Raw genomic sequence first — 7,160 nt, forward strand, 5'->3', positions numbered from 1 at the left:
AATGTATTGCTGAAATCCGGATGATTACAGACCAACTGGTCGGTTCGTACTTTCGTATCGTGTGTGAAAGATGTTCTATCAGCAGTGCGTGCGTGTGTGTGTGTGTGTGTGTGTGACGGACACGTCAGACAAAAGCTTCTCTGTTCTCTCCAGTTGGTGCGTGATGTCATAAATTACTAGAATAAACAAGAGCAAATTCAATTCACTGATAGAGAGAGGGAGTGATCGTGAACATCATCATCATCATCATCATCTTCGTCATGCACAATCAAAAGAGTTCACATTGGTTATTTTTTCCCAGAGAAGGAAAGGTCATTTGAATGAAAGTCCGCGTTTCGTTTATCTGCTTACCTGTTTTTACGATGCTTTTGGGTATTTTTTCATGTCATCTGCCCATTTCGAACGCATAATATCAACAGAACGCTGCGAAGTTCACATTCATTCAATTAGATCGTGCGTAACACATGGATGAAGCACCTTCTCTTCTTCTTCTTCTTGGTTTTTTTTACGGCGGATCGCAGACATATATGTGCATTACCGCCACCTATTTTAGAAATGGACCATTGACACTATCCCTACCGACATAATTCCCTTATTTACCGCACAGAGGCTTCATCGAATTTCATCCGGCGCTGCGTGTTCAGCTCCTCCGTCCACTCTCAACCCCCATGACAGATAAAATAAATAAATAAATAAAATACCCTTATTTAAATAAGCTTATTTAACCCAGTATTTCCCAAATATTCTACCATTAAATTTATTATACTCCTATCTGACTTTAAAACATTTTGAATTGTTAATTTAACTCCTATATTATTTAATTTCTCCTTCAACTCTTTCCTTTCAACATTATATCTCCTACACTTCATTAATACATGCTCAATTGTTTCACTTACTTCACATACCTCACATAAACCTGTTTGATGCTTACTTATTAAGTGCAGTGTGCTATTCAATCTTGTATGCCCCAATCTTAATCTTGTAATCATATTCTCCTCATACCTACTCCTACCTGATATTCTTCCTTTACCCACTGTTGACTGTATTTGATACATATGTCTACCTTTTATTTCATTATCCCAATATAGCTGCCATTTTTTCATAATATTCTTTTTAATAATTGACTTAATTTCTGACCTACTAAATAAAATCTGTATATCTACTATTTCTCGTTCTATTGCCTTTTTTGCTAAAGCACCTTCTCTTTCTTCTTCTTTGCGTTTTATGGCGGGTTAGCAAACGCCATAAAATGCATTCCCGCCAACTACTGGGCTGGAGTGTGGTGGACCACTGACGGAATGAGAAATGGGGAAAAACTAATAATTAAATAATAATAAAATTAAATAAATAAATTCTACCTTTAAATCCTATTAAAAAGTTCAAACTTTCTTCAGTAGGCCTACCTCGTTAATGTGTTAAATATTCGATTATGCAGCGTTTTAAGTGTAGCCTACGATTTCATCCATTTCTCTGAATTCTTTCAAAATAAATACCCTTTTATTTTCATAAGCAGTACAACATATTAGCAGCCCATGCTCTACAGTTTCTGCTGATCCACATAAACTACCATGTTTATTCATTTTGAATGATTTAGAGCTGCCATGTGCTGTGCCCAAGGCGAAGTAATGATTGTGCATGCGCAAACGTGCTGTAAGAAGCCTATAAGAACGAGCCTATGACTGGATCTAGAAACAAAGCAAAATAACAACGAAAAATGATATTTACTCATGCCACGTCCGTAATTCGATCGCAAACTGATTGATTAACCTGCGTGACAACACCATTAACCACCTACCATACAGTATTGTTTCAGGAAACAGTCGTGACTAGCTGAATTCTTCAACAAAATGCACCGTATACATAAACTGTAAATAATAATAATAATAATTAAGGCTAGTTAAGCAGCTATTATTAAAAAAAAAAAAACTGATGATGTTTAAACTATGCAAAAAGTAATTACATCTAGCCATTCATGCACAAACTAGCAAAAGGTGTTTGTTTTCCAGTAGATGGCAGCAATATTCCACTAAACTATGGAACCTATCACGTTTTCACCATTAACGAAACTGAGAAATGATCTTCTTTAGGTGAATTTTACATAAAATGTTGCTATTTAAAATACATTTTAAAAATGCCAACAACAGAGCAAAAACATTAATAAAAAAAAGTGATAGGCCTATCACATGCATTTAAAAAACTGACATGATTATTACAAAAGCACACTGTCTGGGGCCTCTGGAGAACTCAGAACAGCTGTTTGCATAAAGTTTAAGGTAAAACAACTGACATAATTAGCGAACATCACTAGCGAAGATATCCTCGTATCTTCTTCTTCCCGTCATCACACACTGCAGAAGGCTATATGGCACAGCCTATATGCTAATTTAGTCTGTCATCGTGTGAATTCGGCTATCGGTCACAATCAGGAAACTTTTCACACCGTAGAAAATTCCTTTAATCCTTGAAATGAAAGCAATGATGTCTAGGCCTACATTGGATGTGGCGAGAGGCGACGCGACACAACAAATCCCCAACGATAAGCTTACTTAAGGGTTGTTTTTTGTTTTGTTTTTAAATTGCGCCTTCTTAAAAAAAAAAAAACTGAACGCGTTCTATTTCTGAGTGACGCACTTCAAGCACTCGCTTCCTCGAGGAAGAAGATTAATGCGGCGGACCGGTGTCGTGCCGAAAAGTGATGGTCTGCCGAAAATTGATTGCATTATTTATTGCAATAAGTACAGGCTTCAATCATTTTGTTGTAAGTAGCATACTGCATTTTATGGGTTGCTTTCAACATTTAAAGGTATTTTAACAGGTAAAAAGGGCTGGATTGGTTGGTACACAGCAGGTAAAATAATGCAGTCATATAATTGCAAAAGAGATCATGTCTTTATTTTATATATAGCTCAGCAGTAAGTCATGTTATTATAGGCTACAGTCCGTTTTCCAAATACAAACAACAACAGGCTTCTATTATTTCCTATAATCATGTAAATGTCATACCTGATTAAGCTATAAACTGCAAACACTTATATGGCCACAATTGTTATTATTATGTTAAAAGAAACGTTAAAGTATCACACAGACATATCTTTGCTATTACCACGGACATAAACTGATGGTTATTTGCACGTTATGTCTGTTTGATCCAGCTGTAGACGTAAAGAGACTGGGCGCAATCAATTTTCGGCGGACCATCACTTTTCGGCACGACACCGGGATGAGTTTTTTTTTATTTTTTTATTTGGTAATATTTCTAATTAGTATTAAAATAGTAAAAAAAAGAAAAAAAAAAAAGAAAAAAAGATGAAGAAACAAAAACTGAGACAGACTAAATCCACAAGAACTGTGGCAATATCTCCAAGACACTCCCCAGCAAACATTTGGACGTTTAATGACCGTTGAAAAGACGTCCGTCCGACACGTCCCGTCATGGTTGAAAAATAGTTCCAAAATGAAAGTTGAACGGACGACGTCATCTGACCGTGAATTCCACGTCTCTTCTGCGCGTCCCTTGACGTCTTTAATGCGTCGTCATCTGTGTGTTTAAATGTGTTGCTGCATAATTTAAGTGTATATATAAGCCTGCATATAAAATAATCACACACCTATTGTGTAACATCATGAAAGGCAATCAAGTCTTGAGATTTACACATCTTGACAAAGGTTCTAAAAAGGTCCAAAATTGGTCCAGTCAGACCTGAACGTCAATAAAACGTTTTAATCACGTGTACATCACAAACAAGAACACATTATTTGTGGACTTAAGCAAAAAAGAAGCATGTTCTGATTTAGCACAACATTTGAATGATCTTGAACAGCCAAAATTTCTCTTTATTTTTTTCAATGTTTAACATTTGTTAGCCAAAATAAATACCAATTACAAAATACTGAATTATTATATAAAGGGATAGTTCACCCAAAAATGAAACTTCTGTCATTTACTCACCCTCATGTTCCAAACCTGTATGAGTTTCTTTCTTCTGCTGAACACAAAAGAAGATATTTTGAATAATGTTTGTAACCAAGCAAATAGAGCAACCATTGACTACCATTATTGGAGAAAAAATGATTATGTAGTTAATGGGAAGCAACATCTGCTTGGTTACAAACATTCTTCCAAACATCTTTATGTTTAGCATAACATAGAATACAGGTATGCATACATTCCATAAAAAAATAACAACGAATACATCAGGTATAACAGGTTGAAATAATGACTAAAATGCAGTGGCTTTGCAATCACTTAACCACACTGGGCACTTTGTGATTATAATTTATTTAAACAAGATAAAGTAAATATATTTACTTTGTATACAAATCATGTATTTCATAAAGATAATTCCTGTTTTTTTTCTGTCTTGCTTGACTAGACGTGTAAAGGACGTCAGTGGACGTCTTCACAACCTCTTAAAAACTATTGAGCAATTAAATTAATTATTGCAGTATTAACCATGCAAGGATTAAGCACAGCTTTTGCATATTTCACAAGGATTTCATAGAGGGTCATGATGGACTATAAATGCACGTGTAAAAGACGTCGCCAGACGTCCTCTCACCCGATACACTATAGGCCTATATCGAACTACACGTAGCTAAAAGACTACATAAAAGAAAACAATTATACATGCAACCCCAGAGAACTGTAGACATGTACAAATGTATCTGAATGCATTTTTAGGAAATGTTCTGTGTTACATATTTTTACCGATCTATGCCGTCCTGCCGCGACTATTTTTGGCCAGGGACACGACGTTGCCGTCGGACCAATGTTTGCTGGGTCGGTACTTTGATGGCATAGGCTATGTCACAGTCTCAAGTCAGACAAAAGTTATAACCAGCATGCACTGCCAAGTCAGACGCTAATCGGTCTACGCACTATGCAGTGCCGCATCAAGATGAACACAACTACAGGGCAGGATTTGATTTTGTCCTTGGGGAATTTATTGGATGGTTGGAAGTTTGTGGCTTGCTATTGGTTGATTTAATTTGAGTGACAGGTTGTCCCACCCCCGTGCCAGTAAACACGTCATCAGAGAAGAGAAGTCGCTGCAAGAGGGACGGGAAGTTATTTTGATTTTGAACGTCAGAGAAAAACGATGGACCCTTTTAGCTTTCATTGTATGAACAAGAATAAAAACCCATCTAGTTATTATTCAAATTATCTTTTTTGAAAGAAGATCACAAGGGAAAAAGTCATACAGATTTAGAATGACATGGGGATGAGTAAGATGAAATAACCTTCATATTTGGCTGCCTTGACTAAAAACAGTAGGCCTACCCACACAGCAAAAGGACGCGAAACGGACCCGTATCTGCTCTGCTTCCACTTGCGCGCAGTGACGGATCCGCAACGAAGGCTTAAGGCCTATTTATACTTCTGCGTCGAACTGCCGCCGTAGCTACGTCGTAGGCTGTGTGTAGCGCACGTACCCTGACGTGCACCTCTCCAAAAATGTAACAACGCGTCAATTCTACACGGACGCAAGCGCTGTGATTGGTCTGCCAGAACCCCTCCCTCGGGGTTTCACATGCTCCCTAGGTGCTCGTCAACGCGGACAACGACGCAGAAGTATAAATTAAAACCAACACGTTGCCTACGGCGTATAGGCTCCGGCGTAGGTCCGACGCAGAAGTATAATGAGGCCTTTACCCGCCGTGGCTCCGCGCTGCATCCTCTCCACATCCGCGAGTAAAACCTTACCTCCGTGGAGGGTCCGTTTGTGACCAGCAAATTGATACATAGCCTACATCCGCCGCGGACCCGGCCGCAACGGACTCATAATAAATCCTGGCTCATCTGGCCCGGGTCCGTTTTGGACCCGTTTATCTCCTTTTCAAAGTCCCTTCTGTTCTTGCTGTAGGATAAAATAGAATAAACTAAACTATAGGATAAAACTAGGCCTAGCCTAGGCTACTACAGCAATATAGGCCTACGCTTAAATCTGCATTGCCTTGTATTTTTAAATAATTTACCTTATTTAATTTACCTTCGTGTTTTCTTAACGTTTTCTTAAGTCTTTTTTTAATTTATTTTTATCACTAAGGGCCCTATTTTAACGATCTGAAACGCAAGTAACTTTGTGGGCGGGTCTTGGCCAAGCATGCGCCCTTAAAATAGCATATGAATAACATGCGGCACTGACTTTAAACTAGATTTTTTCGGTTAGTGGCGGAATTGTTTTCTAAACCTGCAAAATAGCATGAGGGAACGTTTGCGCCGGAACACGCCTCCTCTTTGCGCTGAACCGCCCCCAGGAGCGCAAGTGTATTTCTTAGTTAACCGACGTGCGTCTGTGGAGGGAAAAGTCTGCTGTGCGCGGGTGCAAAATATGAATGATACATGCGTCGCTGTACAAAGTCAATTGCGCTGGGTGCAAGATAGGGCCCTAAGTATTGAACAGAAAAACAAGTTTAACACCAGTTTCACTCAGTATCTGGCTCTGAAATTCACAGCATGTGTGTACAAAATAACTCCTGTGTCATAAAGGTTCTAAATTGGCATTGATGGTTCCACGATGAAACTTTAAAAAACCCCTGTGGTGAAAATGAAGTTTTTAATATGTTTATAGGCATCTGTGTTTTTTTTTAATGCTTTAAGACAAACCATGTGCAAATTTATAAGTCAACACTATTTCTGAGTATTTTCTCCTTAAAACTATTCGGACGGGATTCATTTTACAAAGGGTAGATGGAGTAATGTAATTTTACCACAGGATGTCTGTAATATTAATGGCCAATTCACACGGGATAAGATATCTCAGTAAAACTAGCAGAACTGGGAGGAGTAACTCGATTTGCACATCACAATCACTCCTGTCGTAATGTGCGTATTACTGATATCACATGCACAAACATATAACCTATATTTATAAAACAGTTATGTCCGGTCGAACGATGTATTAATTAACTTCAGATTGGATTGTGATGGTAAAAGGCACTTACCTAACACTAAAAAAAATTTCGTGCCTCTAACAAGTGCTTTTGATCTTCTTTCTGATCTGAATGGTATGTGGAAAACACTTGTGTTTTGCCACAGACTTGTCCCAGCGTCTAGAACGCAACTGAATGCTTTTTCAAGCGTCTCCATACTTGAAAAAACGTGGAAAACTACTTTTAAACAGGAAATGACGAAATATAAATATTACAATAAATTACGT

At 38.0% G+C, this 7,160-nt stretch overlaps 1 protein-coding gene across 1 annotated transcript in view; it reads right to left on the reverse strand.

Annotated features, from left to right (window-relative positions):
* Positions 1 to 495, reverse strand: part of LOC311079309 (equilibrative nucleoside transporter 2) — a 36,135-nt gene extending 35,640 nt beyond the window's left edge. Inside the window, exon 1 of the mRNA XM_084108588.1 lies at positions 352 to 495. The gene's annotated coding sequence lies outside the window, so the exon portion shown is untranslated. The remainder of the gene's footprint in view (positions 1 to 351) is intronic.
* Between the last annotated feature and the right edge of the window lie 6,665 nt (positions 496 to 7,160).

Source organism: Abramis brama, assembly GCF_963993115.1.
Source record: "Abramis brama genome assembly, chromosome: 3".
Taxonomy (NCBI): domain Eukaryota; kingdom Metazoa; phylum Chordata; class Actinopteri; order Cypriniformes; family Leuciscidae; genus Abramis; species Abramis brama.